This window comes from Mesoplodon bidens (assembly GCF_964165515.1).
Source record: "Mesoplodon bidens genome assembly, chromosome: 18".
Classification (NCBI taxonomy): Eukaryota; Metazoa; Chordata; class Mammalia; order Artiodactyla; family Ziphiidae; genus Mesoplodon; species Mesoplodon bidens.
The window spans coordinates 38,301,623-38,320,182 of record NC_138175.1 but is presented as its reverse complement, the minus strand read 5'-3'; the positions used below and the strand labels follow the sequence as shown (position 1 = coordinate 38,320,182).

At 47.0% G+C, this 18,560-nt stretch overlaps 1 pseudogene across 1 annotated transcript in view; it reads left to right on the top strand.

The window, feature by feature from the left end:
- The window catches only part of LOC308605729 (zinc finger protein 541-like), a 123,348-nt pseudogene that overhangs the window by 10,580 nt on the left and 94,208 nt on the right, over positions 1-18,560 (top strand). Inside the window, exons 4-15 of the transcript in view lie at positions 363-421; positions 633-792; positions 950-1,033; positions 1,846-2,246; positions 8,515-8,578; positions 9,172-9,314; positions 9,720-9,823; positions 11,062-11,137; positions 11,696-11,784; positions 15,290-15,430; positions 15,614-15,795; positions 15,913-16,064. The product of the transcript in view is annotated as a zinc finger protein 541-like (transcript). The remainder of the gene's footprint in view (positions 1-362; positions 422-632; positions 793-949; positions 1,034-1,845; positions 2,247-8,514; positions 8,579-9,171; positions 9,315-9,719; positions 9,824-11,061; positions 11,138-11,695; positions 11,785-15,289; positions 15,431-15,613; positions 15,796-15,912; positions 16,065-18,560) is intronic.

Below are 18,560 nucleotides of genomic sequence, written 5' to 3'. Positions count from 1 at the left end.
TAAGTGTCTATTCAGACCCTTTGCCCATTTTTAAATTGGGCTGTGATTTTACTTTTGAGCTGTGAGAGTTCATTATGTATCACAGATACATAAATCTACATAGTCCCTTATCAGATACATGATTTGCAACTTTTTTCTCTTCTGTCTTTTCACTTCTTGATGATGTCCTTTGAAGCACAGAAGTTGTAAGTTTTGATGAAGTCCAATACATCTGTCTTTTGTTTGGTTATGGAGTCATCCATGAAACCACTGCTTACTCCAGGGTCACCAAGAATTATACCTGTGTTTTCTTCCAAGACTTAGAGTTTTCACTCTTGCATCTCATTTCTGATATGTTGGCTCAGATGTATTTTCGTCTTCAGGGTGGAAATATCTACCGGCTCCCCCACCCGATGAAGGAGGAGAACATGGCGGGTGGCTGGTAAGTTCAGAAGCCCCTCGGGAGTCCTGTGGTGGCTTTGATGTGCTGGCCCTGGGTGAGCGAGCTCTGGATGCTTCACTCCTGAAGCGGCGAGCACCAGGCCACGGAGAATCGGGGGCATCATGTCCATTTCTTTAGGGTTCGTCCAAAGCTGTCTGTCAGAGGAACAGTGTTTGGGGACGGAGTCCCATTCTCCCTTTCTTCCCCACAGTAACCAGCACAATGGTGGTCCCACAGACTGGGCAGAGCCAAGGAGCACTTACGTCTGCAAGAATTGCAGCCAGATGTTTTATACAGAGAGAGGGCTGAGCAGCCACATGTGTTTTCACAGCGACCAGTGGCCGTCACCTCGAGGGAAGCAGGAGCCGCAGGTGAAGGGGCTCGAAGCTGCCATTCATCTAAGGATGGAGCCGTCCTCCTGCGGGGAGCCTGGCTGGGGGCCGGGAGTCCGGGCTGTGCTGCTCTGGAGGGGCCCCTTGCTCCCTACGTACTGTGTCTCTTAAAGGGCTGGCTCTGCTCTGTGTGTAGGTGTGTGGCATGGAGTTTTGCAAGCCACCAAGACAGGTGCTGAGGCCAGAGGGGGACAGGCAGAGTTCCCGGGGAGCAAGGTGGGTGCACTTCCTTCCAGCTGCTTTCCAGCTTCCAGTGGGAGCTGTGAGAAAAGCGCCCAAATCCTGACTCCAGAAGAGCTTGATTTGCATGTTCCTTCATCCCTTCAACCTCCAGTGAACTTCCTTTGTGTCTGGCCCTGTGCTGGGCAGGGCTGGGGACACTGCAGCGACCACAACAGGCCTGCCCCCGTCTCCTGGGGCTCCCAGCCCAGCGGAGTAGATAGACCCATCCCCGGACACTGAGGACCCAGAACGGGCCGGGCTGGGAGAGTGAGCTGTGGGAGCCCCGAGGGCACGAGAGACCCTGCCTGAGGAAGGGGGCGTTGCAGCTGAGAGCTGGAGGATGAGGAGGGGTAAGATGGGCAGAGAGGAGGGGAGATTGCGTGGAGGTAAGAGAGAGTGTAGCAAGGTCAAGCCGTCATCTCTTCAGCCTGTGCCGGAAGACCCCACCTGGAGAAGTCCATGCTGGACTCGGGTACGGGGTGCACGGAGCCCACTGTTTGTCTCCCAGGAGCTGCTGTCATTTTGAGGGCAACAGGTTTTCCTTTTGTCATGCTGTTGCATCTGTCTGGCCCCCACACTTTAAGTGCCAGTCACTTTAACAACGGACATGAGTTTCCAAAATGGTCTGAGTGAGGGCCCTCCTTGGGGGGTGTGGGTGCCTGAGAAGGCCCCAGCGTCACATGTCGCCCGGCTTAGGGTCTGGAGTCTGGCTCAGGCGTGGTGGCCCTGCCCGGCTTCCTGCGCTGAGGACTCTGGGCACGGCCATGCTGGGTGTGCATCTGGCTGGTCAGTACCCTTTCCCACTCTCAGGCCATCTTGAGGTCTGAGGTTTGGGGCCGGTGGCCTCAGGTGACCCCCGTGGTTCTGAAGTCTCTTCTTCTCCAGGGTCAGGAGAAGGACGGGGAAGAGAGAGACAGCAAGGAGAGCAGCCAACACAGGAAGCGGAAGAAGCTCCTCCGGCCCAAGGGCACTGCTCATCCCTCCTCCGCCCTCCATGTCTGGGGAGCCGGGCCCGGGAGGATGCCGCCAGAGCTGCCTGCGCTCGCCCATGTTCCTGATGGACCACCTCCTGAAGGGACTGTCCCGGTGACCTCCCTACACACCGCCCCCGATGCTCAGCCCCATCCGGGAGGGCTCTGGGCTGTATTTCAACACTCTCTGTTCCACATCTGCCCGGGCCCGTCCCGACAGGCTCATCAGCGCCATGCTTGGTGAGTGAGCTTGATCAGCCCATGATGGGCCTGCGGGGGGCCAGACCCCCGCCCCCTGTAGAATTTGGTCCAGCCACTCTCTCTGGCCTACGCCTGGGTCTGCTCTGGGGGTCCCGTTGCTGTTCAGAACAATCCCAGGACCATCTGGGACCAGCAGCCTTCTAGGTGCTTATAACTTTGTAGCCAGAAAGAAAATAGACGCCATTTAGCCTAACCACCCTTCTGCCTGCCCTTTCGAGTAATTGTTTAAACAGCTTTATTGAGGTATAATTCACATGCCATATGAATCACCCATTTAAAGTGTACAGTGATTCTTTTAGTGTCTTCTTAGGATTGTACACCCATCCCACAATCTAATTCTAGAGCATTTTCATCACCCCAGAAGATTATATCCACGAGCGGTGACACACAGGCCCTGTAGCCCCCAAGTCCTCAGCCCTGGGCAACCACCAGTCTACCAACCTACTTTTTCTATGGGTCTCCCTATTCTGGACTTTTCATGTAATTGGAATCATAAATTACGGGACATTCTGTGTCTAGTTTGTTCACTTAGAATAATGTTGTCAAGGTTCATGTTGTAGTATGCATCAGTGCTTCACTTCTTTTTATGGATGAATGATATTGAATTCTCTGGATAGACAACATTTTATTTATCCACTCATTAGTTGACGAGCATTTGGGTTGTTTGTGTCCTTTGGCTATTGCAAACAGTGCCGTTAAGAACATTTATGTGTAAGTTTTTGTTGGACATAAGTCCTCATTTCTCTTGGGTATATAACTCAGAGTGGAATTGCTGGGTCAAAGGGTAACTATGTCTAACCATTTAAGGAACTGCCAGACTGCTTTCCAAAATGGCTGGGTCACATTAAATTTCCACCAGCATTGTATGAAAGTTCCAGTTTCTCCACATCCTTGCTAACACTTCTTAGCTGTCTTTTTTATTACACCCATCCTAGTGGGTGTAAAGTGGTAGCTCATTGTGAGGTGTTTGTTTGTTTGTTTTGCGGTACGTGGGCCTCTCACCGTTTGTGGCCTCACCCGTTGTGGAGCACAGGCTCCGGATACTCAGGCTCAGCAGCCATGGCTCACGGGCCCAGCCGCTCCGCGGCACGCGGGATCCTCCCGGACCAGGGCACGAACCTGCGGCCCCTGCATCGGCAGGCGGACTCTCAACCACTGCGCCACCAGGGAAGCCCCCTCATTGTGGTTTTGATTTACATTTCCCTGATGGCTAATGATGTTGAGCATCTTTGCATGTGCTTATTATCCATTTGTATATCTTCTCGGGAGAAATGTCTATTCGGATCCTTTGCCCATTTTTTCAATTGAATTCTTATCCTTTTATTATTGAGTTGTCTCAGTTCCTTATATAGTCTGCATGCAAGCCCCTTATCAGATATATGATTTGCAAATTCTCTCCCGTTTTGTGGGTTGTCTTTTCATTTTATTTGTGATATGGTTTGCAGTACACAAGTTTTTAATTGTGATGAAGTCCAACTTATTCTTAGGCCTGCGATCAATCTTTAGTTAACTTTTATATACTGTATGAGGTAGGAGTCCAAATTCACTCTTTTGCATGTATGTATCAGTTCTTCTAGCACTAGAAAATACTCTTCTTTTCTCATTGAATTGTCCTCGTACCATGTTTTGTTTTGTTTTGTTTTGCTGTACGTGGGCCTCTCACCGTTGTGGCCTCTCCCGTTGCGGAGCACAGGCTCCGGACGCGCAGGCTCAGTGGCCATGGCTCACGGGCCCAGCCGCTCCGCGGCATGTGGGATCTTCCCAGACCGGGGCACGAACCCATGTCCCCTGCATCGGCAGGCAGACTCTCAACCACTGCGCCACCAGGGAAGCCCTGTCTTGCTACCTTTGTGGAAAGTCAGTTGACCATAAATGATTTGAGATGTTTCTTCTTTTTTAATACAGACATTTTACAGCTATAGATTTCCTTCTGAACATTGCTTTAGCTACATTTTGTAAGTTTTAGTATGTTGTGTTTTTATATTCATTCAGCTAAAGTATTTTCTAATTTATCATTCCACTTCTTGTTTAATACACTGACTATTAAAGAGTGTGTTGCTTAATTTTCACAGATTTGTGAATTTTCCAAATTGCTGCCTTTTATTGATTTGTAATCTAATTCTCTTGTGGTCAGAGTACATACTTTGTTTCTTTTTCAATTTAATTTATTTAATTAATTTATTTATTTTTTTGGCTGTGCTGTGCGGTTTGCAGGATCTTAGTTCCCCCACCAGGGGTCGAACCCATGCCCCCTGCAGCGGAAGCGTGGAGTCCTAATGACTGGACCGCCAGGGAATTCCCTTAAATTTATTTTAAAATTTAAAATTTATTGAGGCATGTTATATGGGCTAGAATCCGGTCTGTCTTGAAGAATGTTCCATGTGAATTTGAGAAGAATGTATTCTACTGATGTTTGGTGGAATGCTGTATTTTGTCTGTTTTGTCTAGTTAGTTTCAATTTCCTTGTTGATCTTCTGCCTAGTTGCCCTATCCACTGTTGAAAGTATTGAAATCTCCAACTATTCTTTTTTAATGGTTTATTTCATCCTTCAGTTCTGTCGTTTGTTGCTTCGTGTATTTTGGGGGTCTGTTTTTAGGTGTGTATATGTCTGTAATTGTCACATCTTCCTCACGGCTTGACCTTTGACCATTAGGATGTGATTGTGACATCATTTGTCATTATTACAATAATTTTATCATTATCTCTAGTAATATTTTTGGTTTTAAAGTCTAATGTGCCTGACATTAGTATAGCCATTCCATTCTCTTTTTTGGTTGTTGTTTGCGTGGTATATATATATTTTTCTCTTCTTTTACTTTCAGCCTATTTGTGTCTTTGAAAATAAAGCATGTTACCTCTAGACACCATTAGTTGGATCATGTGTTTTTTATCCAGTCTTACAAACTCTGCCTTTTGCTTGGTTTGTTTAATCCCTTCTTGTTTAATGTTAGATTGATATGGTTGGATTTACATCTGCCATTTTGCTTTTTATTTTCTATACTTTACACGTCTTTTTCTCCCTCTGTTCCTCCTTTCCTGCTTTCTTTTGTATTAAGTGAGTACTTTCTAGTGTGGCATTTTAATTCTGTTAATTTTTCACTTTTTCTTAGTCATTTCTTAGTGGTTGCTCTAGGACTTAAAATATATGTCTTATCAGAATCTGTTAGGATGTGTAATAACTCATTAACAGTGAAATATAGAAACACTGCTCCTATCTAGCTCTCTTCCTTCTAACTCTTTTGCGATTACATGTGAGAGACCCAGTAATACCTTACTGGTCATGTTTCTTGCTTTATATACTTTTATTTCGTGTAAAAACACTGAGAGAATAAAGGAAAGCAAGCATGATTTATAGAGGTTGTTATATTAACCTTCTTCTTTACCATTTCTGATCTCTTCATTTATTCTTGTGGATTTGAGTTACTGTCTGAGGTGATACTCCTTTACTCCAATGCAGCTGTGCTCCTTGTGCAGTTACTGTCACACATATTATATTTCTGTATGTTACAGGCCCACAATACATATTGTTTTATGCAGTTATATTTAAGGCCATTAAGAAACGAAAAGAAATATGTAATCATAGTGATTTTTATAGTTACCCATATTTACTAGCGCTTCGCTTCTTTTTTTTTTTTTTTGGTTTGGATTCAACTCACCATCTGATGTCATTTGGTTTCAATCTGAAGGACTTTCTTCAGTATCTATTTTTATTAGGGATATATAATTCACATACCATACAATTCATCCCTTTCAAGTATAGAATTCAATGGTTTTTAGTATATTCACAGAGCTGTGCAACCATCACTACCATCAGTTTTCAGAAATTTTCATCATCCCCAAAAGAAGCCCTGTACTTATTAGCAGTCCCTCCTTTCCATCCTCCCCATCGGCAGCCATGGGTAACGACTAATCTACTTTGTCTCTATCGCTTTGGCTATTCTGCATATTTCATATGGGTGGAATCATACAGTATGTGGTCCTTTAGGAACGCCTTCTTTTAGTTAGCATGATGTTTTTGGGTTTCATCCACGTTGCACTATGTATCAGTACTTTGTTCCTTTTTGCGGGCTGAATAATATTTCACCTTCAATATTTCTTGTAAGACAGGTCTGCCAGCAACAGTTATCCTCAGTTTTTATTTATCTGGGAGTGTCTTTATTTTACCTTCATTTTTGCAAGATAATTTGCTGAATATAAGATACTTGGTTAACACTCTTTTACTTTCAGTAATTTGAATATATTATGCCATTGCCTTGTAACCTACATCGTTTCTCTGAAGAAGTTAGCTGTTAATTTTACTGTAGTGCCCTTGTGTGTAACAAATTGTTTTTCCCTTTTTGCTTTCAAGATCTTATCTTTATTTTTGCTCTCCACATTTTGCCTATGTTATGTCTGGATGTAGAGCTCTTTGTGTTTAATCTTTCTTGGAGTTTGTAGAGTTTGCTGGATATACATATTGTTTTTCATCAGCGTTGGGAAATTTTCAGCCATTAATACTTTAAATATTCTGTCCCTTTCTCCCCTCTTTCTGGTACTCCCACTACATATATATTGTTGCATTTAATGACATCTCACATTTCTCTGAGGCTCTCTTCAGTTTCCTGCATTTTTTTTCTCTCTCTTCTTCAGATTTCATAGTCTCCATTGTTCTATCTTCAGGTTTGCTGATCATTTCTTCTGCGAGCTCAGATCTACTGTTGAGCCTTATTTTGGTTATTGTACTTTTTTAACCCCTGAATTATTTCCATTTGGTTCTTCTTCTTCTTCTTTTTTTTTTTTTTTTTTTGTTTTGGCTGCATCGCACAGCATGCAGGATCTTAGTTCCTCGACTAGGTATCAAACCCGTGCCCCCTGCAGTGGAAGCGTGGAATCTTAACCACTGGACCGCCAGTGAAGTCCACATTTGTTTCTTTTTAAAAAATAATTTCCATCTCTTGATGGCATTTTCTCTTTGATGAGAAATTTTTATTTTATCTTACTTTAATTCTTTAAGCATGGGAGCCAGGGGAAGAAGAAGTCCCCATCTCCTTGGCTGCACCTACCTGGGTAGAGCTTCCATTACAAAGAGCTGGGGGCTAGGTGGGTAAGGGAGTGGGCCATGGCTCCAGTGCCACAGACTCTCACTGTTCTTCCCACGATTTAGTAGATTTTCTTGAATGAGTATTTCTTAAAATGCTGTATGCCTTTAGGACAACTTGCAGAGACTTTAGCTTACTGTTCTTCTTTTTTTAATGATTTTTGTCAGTAAATTTGTTGTTTTGCCCAGTTCCTTACTCTACTTTTTCAGAAGTCTTATCCCCCTTCCATGCAATCTTTTTATTTTATTTTATTGTGATGTGAACAGTTAATCTGTGATCTGCCCTTTTAACAAATATTGAAGTGTGCAATACAGTATTGTTGACTATAGGTACAATGTTCTACAGCAGATTTCTAGAGCTTGATTAATTGAAACTTTATGCCCATTGATTAGTAACCTCCCATTTCCCACTGCCCCAACCCCTGGTAACCCCTATTCCACTCTTTGATTCTATCAATATGAAGTCAACTACTTTAGATATGTTATATAAGTGGAGTCATGCAGTATTTCTCTTTCTGTGACTGGCTTATGTCACTTAGTATAATGTCCTCAATGGTCATCCATGTTGTTGCATATTGCAGAATTTCCTTTTAAGGCTAAATGGTATTTCATTGTATGTTTATGGCACATTTCCTTTATGTGCTCATCTGTCAGTGGACATTTAGGTTGTTTCCACATCTTGGCTATTATGAATGGTGCTGGAGTGAACATGGGAGTTCAGATATCTTTTTGAGGTCTTGACTGCAGTTCTTTTGGATGAGTACCCAGAAGTGGGTTTGCTGCATGATATGGTAGTTCTACTTTTAATTTTTGAGGAAACTCCATACCCTGCAATCTTTTTTTTTTGTCATTTTCAATTTTACATTGGATTAGAGTTGATTTACAATGTGTTAGTTTCAGGTATACAGCAAAGTGATTTCGTTATACATATTCACATATCTATTCTTTTTGAGATTCTTTTCCCATAGAGGTTATTACAGAGCATTGAGTATAGTTCCCTGTGCTATACAGTAGGTCCTTGTTGATTATCTATTTTATATACAGTAGTGTGTGTATACCATGCAATCTTGAAGAGCCTGCTTTTAGCTGCTCTGGAAAGTCAGGCAAAACGGGCCTCATGGGTCAGTTGTAGCCAGTCTTCTTGAAGCTCTTCTTTGGGTGTTTTCCAGATCACATGGACGGCTCTTTTGGCATCAGTGTGGTGAAGGACAACAGCAAGATCAGCACTGAACCGTGAGTTGGAACAGACTTAGAACCTGAGGGTCCTTGCAATGTGGGGATGCTTTTACCCTCCTTGCATTCCAGTGTCGGTTTTTCCCAAGGGAGCCTTCATCACGGGAAAGTCAGGTCTAGATCCAGAGCCTCCCTAGGAGAGAAGTGGTGGATTTTTCCAGGCGTTTCCCCAATATTCCTTCTGTCCAGACATACCATAGTTGGATCTCTGGGGACAGAATGCCCAGCACCCTGGGGTTCTAGATAGAATTGATGATGGCACAATGAGATACTCTTTTGTAGCTTGGATGTTACCTTGGATACAGAAGAATGCCAGGTATCAGCACATACCTCCCCTGTCCTAGACCCCAAACGCCTGAAGCCAGAAATCTGGCGATAAAGCAAATTGCAGGAAGGAAGGAAGTATCCCTCAAGAGGTCTCTGGAATACCTGCGCGTGTCTGCTGGGCTGATGAGCACTCCCTGTGTCTGAGAGATGGCCAAAAGGTGGGTTCCACAGCCCTGGTGAGCAGGGCTCACCGCACATCTCTCTTGTATTTCCCATCTTGGTCACACACATATGTCTCTATGTCCGTGTGTGTGGCCTCATTTCAGACACATCAACATAGGAAGCCAGTTTCAGGCTGAGATCCCAGAGCTCCAGGACAGATCACTGGCTGGAAGTGACGAGCATGTAGCAACTCTGGTCTGGAAGCCATGGGGAGATGTGATGACCAACCCGAAAACACAGGATAGAGGTGGCTGAGACTTTGGGGCCAGGTTCCCGAGGGCCCTCCTCCATCCCCAAGGGTTTTCTCCTCCCAGTTCTCACCTTGACCAAGAAGCAGTGATCCCCAGGCGGGGGTGGGGTGGGCAGAGCTGGCCTTCAGCGCAGGACTGCTTTGCTGTGCTGCAGTCCCTTGGCCCACCTCTCCTCTCACCCAGTAGCTGGGCAGGCCATCCAGAGCGGGTGCCAGGAGCAGGGTTTCTGCCCATCCTCCTTGTCCCTCCCTTCCCTCAGCCTGCTTTTAGCAGAGAGATGAGGGAGATGGTGACAGGAGCCCCCCGCCCCATCTGTGCTGTTGGGGAGGTTTCCTCTCTGGCACTTGCTGACCCTCTGTGTCTCCTCTCCTTCCCGCTGCCGGGCTGCCTGCTGGAAACAGTGACGGAGCTCTTCGACGTGGCCTGCTCCAGCGTGATGCCGGGCGGGGGCACCAACCTGGAGCTCGCTCTGCACTGCCTGCATGAAGCCCAGGGCAACATCCAGGTGCGGTGCAGGCGAGGGGGGGCTCAGAGGAGCTGTGGGAAGCTCCCTGCTCTCTTAGGGCCAGGGGCTCTAGGTGCAAGACACGTGCCTTCTACTTGGGGCTTTGCAGCTCACGAGAACCAAAGGCTGGCCACCCACCCTTCTCCCTGGTCGCTTTGGGACTGGTGGTGTCCTTTTGAACGTAGGGGAAATGCACACATATGGGCCCAATCAGTTATTTATCTGGGGTGACAGCAGAGCACCAGGGTTCCTCCAGCGTTACCTCATGTCAGCGCGGCACTGGGGAGGCGGTGCCTAGCAGGACCAACTCAGGGCCTGCATTAATCTGGTTTATTTACTGAACATTAACTTTTGGATTAAAAATGGTGTATGAAAACCTCTGATGCAACAGAAATGCCTCTGGCTCCTCCAAGGACCCTCCTCACAATCCTGAAGTTTAGAAAATGAAGAAGTCCAACTGTGTGTAGTGGGAGAGGAAGTCACGTCACCCGAGTTGGAGACCCAAGAGTCAGGGCTACACGGTGCTTTTTCTCAAGCTGAGAGGGAGTGGCTGGCACGTGGTGGGTGCTCAGCAGAGTAATCAGCACACGTTTACTGGGTCCTCCCGATACCTGGTGATGTCATGGTATCAGGCTGGGGCCAGCTCAGGGGCCCATTCTTGGTTTAATGCTCTGCTGCCACCATCTTGAAATTCTTAATAGTTTCTGAGCACAGGGCCCCGTGTTTCCATTTTGCGCTGGGTCCTGCAAACTGCATAGCGAGTCCTGACCGGGGTTACGCTGTTGAGCAAGACAAATGCCCTCTCTTTGCAGGGCTTACATTTTAGGAGAGTGAGCACATGAAATACATTTTTTAAAAGTGATAGATAATGGTTAGTGCTATGAGGACCATAACATGGGTTAGGGCGGGGGCAGTGCCACTCCAAATGCTGCTCCCTGAAGAAATAAGGAGCTTGTGCCAGAATAAGTCCACACACTGTTTGGTCATCAAGTAAATCTTGCTATGAAAAAGGTAACGTCAGCTGCACTCCACAGTCCGCTTAGTGCTGTAGGCAATGTGTCCCAAGTGGTTCACAGCTGGTGGCCGGTCCACAGACCGACCACACTTTGAGTCGCCCTGGGGTAGGGGTGGCTTTAGGGAGGGCTGCACATATTTTCTGAATGAATGAAAGAATGAAGGCGGGCCTCTACCTCACCTTCCCTCCCTCAGAGAGTTGCCCACCACCCCTGTCGTTCCAGGTTGCCCTGGAGACCCTCTTACTGAGAGGACCCCAGAAGCCACGGACTCACCCTCTCGCCAACTATCACTACACAGGTAACGAGCGTGGCTGCCCGCGTGGTTTGGGCCTGGCTGAGGCCCCTGCGAGCCAGTCAGTTTCCATGGCAAGCTCTGCACGTGCCTCCCGGAGTTCTCTTGGGGCCTACACCTGCCCTCCCAGAAGGGCCCGTCCTCTCTGGGGGACTCAGTGGGTGCTGTTCTCTAGTTGGATCCAACCTTCCCCTTTCCACTGGTTCCCTCGTGGGCTCTTCCTGGCCAGAAGGGGGGTGCCAGGTTGGGGTGGGCTCAGGTTTCCCAGTTGAGCACTCCAGCGTTGGAGTCAGGCAACCAGGGGCCCACGGCTGCCCTTGGCAAGTCTCTTAACCAGAGGAAGCCTCAAGTTGCTGCACCTGTCAAGCGGGGATGGTAATAGCCCCTACCTGCTAAGGTTTTTGTGAGGATTGTGTGAGATAAAGCAAGTAAGGGGCTTAGCAGAAATCTTGGCATATAAGTGGCGCTCGGTGGCCTGAAAAAGGAGGGGAGTCTGCACTTCAGCCGTGGCTGTGGTCCCAGAAGGAGAAACAGCCTTCCTCCTCTTGGCTGTTTCTCCAATAGGTTCGGACATCTGGACCTCCATGGAGAAGAGGCTCTTTAAGAAGGCGTTCTGTGCCTACAAGAAGGACTTCTACTTGATACACAAGATGGTAAGGCGAACATGGCAGGCTGGTGTAGACAAGGCTCCTTCACAGGGCCGAGGCGCTAGAACTGCAGGGCTTGTCAGGGGCGATACTCTGCTCATGCTGTGAACAGTTGACAACTACAATGCCATTGCTTGGAACAACCTGAAATGGTACAGAAATGAATCCTGTGTTCAGAGTTTGGCCTCCAGGCCCCTCCCCACAATCCTACTTCTGATTGATAACCTGACAGGTATTTACTGCCCATACGGATTTTACACACCTATATGCACTTTCTCAAAAAAGGATGACATCATATACTTAATATCCTGCTGATTAGTTTGCTCTTTTTTTAACTTGATGTACGCAAAATTGCACGTAATCAAAGTGTAAGATTTAATGTTTTTGACATATTTATACACTTGTAAGACCACCACCATGATCAAGATAATGAGAATATCTGTCACCCCCAAAAGTTCCCTCCTGCCCCTTTGCAACCCTTCCTTCCTACCACCCGGGTCCCTAGTCAACTCTTGTCTACTTTCTGTCACTCTAAATGAGTTTGTATTTTCTAGAGGTTTATATAAATGGAATAATCATACAGCATGTGATCTGCTTTGTCTGGCTTCTTACACTCAACCTAATGATTTTGAGATTCATCTATGTTGTCGTGTGTACCCATAGTTCATCCCTTTACTGTTGAGGAGTATACCACTGTGTGGACGGACCACCGTTCATTTAATCATCCACCTGTTGGTGGTTTCCAGTTACTGATGACTACAGATAAAGCTGCTCTGCACATTTACATACAAGTCTTTGTACGGACATGTACTGGTTTTTTTTTTTTTTTTTTTTTTTGCGGACACGGGGTTGGGATTATAAATACCTAGGAGGGGAATGAGGGTAACTTACAGTAGATGTATGTTTAACTTTTTAAGAAACTGCCAAACTGTTTTCCAAAGTGGCTCTACCACTTCCCATTCCCACCAGCAGGTTATGAAAGGTCCAGTTGCTCCACACCCTCGTCGACACTTGGTATGCTAAGTCTCTTTAATTTTAGCCATTCTAATGAGTGTACAGTAGCCTCTGACTCCATTTTCCTAATGACTAATGATGCTGAGCATCTTTGTGTTTTTTTGCTATATGTGCACCTTCTCTGGTGAGCTGTCTGTTCATATCTTTGGCCTCTGTTTTTATTGGAGTGTCTGTGTTTTTATTGAGCTGTAGGAGTTCTTATTTTGTTCTGAACACCAGTCCTTTATCCAGATATATGCTTTGGAAATATTTTCTTCCATTATGCCATTTGTCAGTCTTCTAACAGTGTCTTTTGAAGAAAAGTTTTAAATTTTGCTTAAGCATAACTTACTAGTTTCTCTTTTATAGACTGTGCTTTTCGTGTTGTATCTAAGACATCTTTGCCTAACCCAAAGTCACAAAGATTTTCCCCTGTGTTTTCTTCTGGAGGTTTTATAGTTTTAGGTTTTATTTCTAGATTTATGATCCATTGTAAGTTTATTTTTGTATGGGGTGCGAGGTGAGTTCATTTTTGCATATGGATATTTATTCCAATACCTTTTGTTGGAAAGACCATACTTGCTCCACTCAGTTGCTTTTGTACCTTTGTTAAATATCAGTTGGCCATATATATATGCATCTACTTCTGGACCCTGTATTCTGTTCCATTGATCTGTTTGTCTTTTATTAAGCTATTCCCATACTGTCTTTATTACTGTAGCTTTATTCTAAGTCTTGAAATTAGAAAATGTTAGTCCTTCAACTTTGTTATTCTTTTTCAAAGTTATTTTTTGTATTCTAGATCCTTTTTAATTCCCTATGAATTTTAGAAATAACTTGTCAATTTCAAAATAAAAATTCCTGCTAGGAACTTGATTGGTACTGTTTTTGACTCTCTACGTCAACTGGGGAGAGTTGTTACCTTAACAATATTGAGTCTTCTGACTCGTGAACAGGGTATATCTCTCGATTTCAATCTTTAATTTTTCAGCACTGTTTTGAAGTTTTTAGTGTACAGTTGTTGCATACTTTTTGTCAGATTTATTCCTAAGCGCTTGGTTTTTTTCTGTTTTGTTTTTGGTTTTTTTTTTTTTGCGGTATGCGGGCCTCTCACCATTGTGGCCTCTCCCGCCGCGGAGCACAGGCTCCGGACGCGCAGGCCCAGCGGCCATGGCTCACGGGCCCCACCGCTCCATGGCACGTGGGATCCCTCCAGGACCATTGCACGAACTCGTGTCCCTTGTATCGGCAGGCGGACTCTCAACCACTGCGCCACCAGGGAAGCCCAGTACTTGTGTTTTTTATGATGTTATAGAGTTGTTTTTTATTTCAGTTTCCAATGGTTTGTTGCTAGTATGTATAGAGATAAAATTGATTTTTATATTGATCTTGTGTTCTGAAATGTTGCCAAACTAACTTACTAGTTTTGGTAACGTTTTTGTGGATTCCACTGAATCTTCTACATAGACAGTCATATCATCTGTAAATAAAGACACTTTTATTTCTTCCTTTCCAACCTGGATGCCTTTACTTTTTTTCTTGCCTTTTTGCACTCTAGAACCACCAGTACAGTATTGAGTAGAAGTGGTGAGAGTGGAAATCCTTGTGTTGTTCATGATATTTGAGGGGAAACCACTCCACCGTTAGCTGTAGGGATATTGTAGGTATCATTGATCAGGTTGAAGAGAAGTTCCTTCTATTCCTATTGTGCTGAGAGTTTCCATCAGGAATGGACATTGGATTGTATCAAATGCTTTTTCTGCACCTATCAAGATGCTCATATGATTTCTCTTTTTTAAGTTTAATACGATGAATTACATTGATTTTCGATTGTTAAACCAACCTCACGTTTCTGGGATGAGCTCCACTTAGTCATGGTATATTGTCCTTTATATATATATATATATATATATATATATAGTTGGGTTCTGTTCGTTAAAGTTTTGTTTAAAATTTTTCATCTATGTTCATGAGGGACATTGGTCTGTAGCCTTCTTTCCTTGTAATATCTTTGTCTGGCTTTGGTATCAGAGAAATGTTGAACTTACGGACTGAGTTGGGAAGTATTCCTTCCTCTTCAGTTTTTTGGAGGGCTCTGCCTAGCTGTCGCATAAGGCTATGAGGTATCCACCACGTAAGGACACTCTGCTTTAATTAGTCCCAGTCGGTAGACATGTGGCTCCACGTGATGTCACAGTGAGCGTCCTCGTGTGTACCTTTGTGTGCGTTTTCCTGGAGAGAAGCCTTCCTGGGCCAGCCTTGTTGCTCAGAGCGTGCAGAGCTTAGATGGTGTTGACTCTGGTGGCTTCTCTCTGAACTCCTTCATCCCCAGGAGGACTTTGTGATTCTCTGTCCCCCGTAGCAGAGGAGCATACCAAGCCGTAGGGGAGAGACGTTTCAGGAGGGCTTTCAAAAAGTGACGGCTGGCCCCATGGGGAGGGGATTTAGGGCGTCAAGGCCATCCTCACTGCTGCTCCTGAGGCACTGTCCTTAGCCGGCTTCTGTCTTCCTCCACTAGGTCCAGACAAAAACAGTAGCCCAGTGTGTCGAGTACTACTACACGCAGAAAATAATGATCAATTTTGACTGCGGCCGAGCCCCAGTGCCAGAAAAGAGGGTCAAGAGAGAGCTGGATGAAGCAGACAGGATAGAAGCGAAGGTAAAGGGTCTCGGGGTAGGGCTTCAGGTGTTCAGCACGGATCTGGATGCCCGGTGCCCATCCAAGCTGGGTGGCGGTGTGGGGATGCACCCCGCGACGTCTGGACGCTCTGGACACCTGCTTCTCCCTTAGAAGGGCGGCTGGGCGGTCAGCACCCTTTCATCACCTCTGCCCCCTGTGCAGGTCACTCGTAGCCCTCGGAGGAAACCCAGCCACCTTCCAACCCCCGAATTACAGAGGACTACTGAGAGTTACAGGAGGGAGTCCATCCCCAACTCCAGCCCAAACACCAGCTCGAAGCGAACCCCTGAGCTGCCGGGGAGCAGCAAGGGCCAGGGCTTCTTTCCCTGCCAGAAGTGTGAGAGGTACCGCCCTTTCCCTGGATGCTCCCACACCGCCTGCCCTCAGCCCTCTGGGGTGCCCCCCTCAGGGCTACCCGCCTCCCCCTGCTCTGACCCCTGTGTCCTCTGGTGCCTCCTCAGGGTGTTTGGCAAGATCAAGGGTCGGAATGCCCACATGAAGTGGCACCGGCTTCAGGACCACGTGGATCCCACCGTCAGGGCAAGGTGGCCCGTGGAGCCCTTCCAAGTGTAGGAGGAGGAGGGCGAGCTAGGGGCTGGCATCGGCCCTCTGGGTGGGCAGCAAGTTGGGAGGGGCACCTCCAGCCCTGTTGCGTCTCCTTTGTTAGGTTGTTTTTGTACATTTTGAGTTGTATGTCTTATTAAATTGGGTTGTTAAGCAGCTGTCTTCTGGCTTCCCTTGCCTGTTGATCCAGCGAAGGCTTTTGAGCCCCTGCTGCTCCCAGAAGCCACAGTGACTGAGTCCCTGCCCTGGAGGAGCCTCATACATGAATGCAGCCAGCATTTATCAAGCACCTGCTGTAGCTGTGCCAGACAATGCCCAGTCCACGTGATGGGGACATAGTGATGGAGGGACAGGCCCCTCCGCTCACAGAGCTTACATTTTAGGAGCGGGAAGGTAGGAGTGATAAAGCAGCAAAAAGGTCAGTTTAGATATCTATAGTGCATATGCATTTGGCCGTAATAACAGAGGAGTCAGCGTAGGTTTAAGCTCTCAGGACACGTGGTGGTGCCAGTGGCTCCACAGTGAAGTCAAGGCCTGCCAGCAGTGGCCAGCGTCTGCAAGTCGGCTGCAGCAGCAGCAGCAGCAAGAATCCCCTCTTGTACGTGGAGCACCCAAACCTTCGGAGGGTGCAGGGCAGAGAGCAGCTCCCTCCCTTCCTTGTTCCCCTTTTTAAAAGTGAGGAAAGCTTGTAGTAGCGCCCAACAGAATGCCCCTCACATCTCCTCGGCCAGAACTGTAGCCCGTGCTCTTTCTAAACTGATCCGTGGCAGTGGAAAGGGAAGTGGCCACCGTTATCCCAGACCCTCAAGATTTCTCTCCAGGACAGAAGCATAAGTTGTGTTCCCCCCAGTTCCAGGAGTGGGGAGAACCAGTGTGCTCCCTCAAATTTGTTGTCACCCGATCCAAACTGGAATCCCATTTGCCAGGAAAAGAAGAGGAAGCAGAAATGGCCACTGGGGAGTCAGACCTTGTGTCCACCACAAAGAGACATGAGGAAAGTACAGCAGGGGGCCAAGTCCGAGGGAGTGACGGAGTGGCAGACGCTGGCAGGTGGATGGCGCGGGGGTGGGAAACCACACTGAGGAGGCTGCTGAGGCTGAGACCCACTTCCAGGCCCCGGTGAAGCAAAGCACAGACTCTGCCGTGGGAACCAGGGGAGGCTGTGCAAAGCTCTAGCTGCTGTGTGGGGGCCGTGGGCGGCAAGACGGGAATCCTGGAGAGTAGCTGGAAGGCTCTCAGCGGAGATGGTGGCCTGGGCTGGAGTAGCAGTGAAGAGGCCAGAAACGCAAGGATTAGGGATCACGTTAGAAGTAGATTCAGACGTGCTGATGGGTCACACGTCACAGGGAGAGCTGGTAAGGAAAAGGACAGATGGAGGTTGGCAGGGCAGGTTGGGGTTTGAGCAACTGCGTAGATGCTATTAACTGAGATGAGGAAGAGGGACACCTCAGAGGATTGATGGCTTAAAGGCGTGATTGTGTCTGTAACTGTGTGCTGCCTTCGGAGGGACTGGCTAGGGGAGCAGGGCAAACGGTGGTGTCAGGAGGCTTCACAGAAGGGCCAGGTTTCAGCTCAGTCCATCTGAAAAGACGGGGAGGGAGGAGGAGCAGAGGAGGAAGTTGAGTTGGAGGCGGTGCGGTCACTGTGGTTGGGGAAAGGACTCTGGCATCAGATGAACCAGAATTTACAGCCTGGCTCTTCTTCCTTCTTTGCCACCTTGAGCAAGTCATTTTCCCTGTTTGAGTCTCAGTTTTCTCATTCTGTAACTGGGATGGAAAATGCCTACCCCCATGTATCTGGTTTGTTTGTTTGTTTTGAATACCCTTTAACTTTTTGTTGTTGTTTTTTTGCTGTGTTGGGTCTTGGTTTCTGTGCGAGGGCTTTCTCTAGTTGCGGCGAGCGGGGGCCACTCTTCATCGCGGTGCGCGGGCCTCTCACCGTCACGGCCTCTCGTTGCGGAGCACAAGCTCCAGACACGCAGGGTCAGTAGTTGTGGCCCACGCGCCCAGTTGGTCCGTGGCATGTGGGATCTTCCAAGACCAGGGCTCGAACCCATGTCCCCTGCATTGGCAGGCAGATTCTCAACCACTGCGCCACCAGGGAAGCCTTGATGAGAAAAACGTAAATCGCATATTGGCAGGTGCCCCGTATGACCTGAGCACTCATGCTGTTGCTGTCACCGTGTGGGTCCCACCCTCCATAACAAGTCAAGCCTGATGACACTGGAAATGAAAGTCTCTGGCTTCATGGTCGGGTGGTATATTCGTTATCTATTGCTGTGTAAGAAATTAAGCTGAAACTTAACCGCTTTAAACTATTGGAAGCTTTTACAATAGTGCTGCTTAGAGGGGCAGGGAACCCAAACTGTTTGTGGTTATCCAAACTCACCCCCATCTTATCTGCTGTCAGAATACAGTGGCAAGCACAAGTGTGTGGTCCAGAAGAATTTCTGAATGTAAGAAGAGAGTTGGGCAAAGGTTTCTTATGAATGACCTCCCCCCAGCCAAACTCCACCCCCAGAAAACAGTGTTTTCTCAACCCCAAA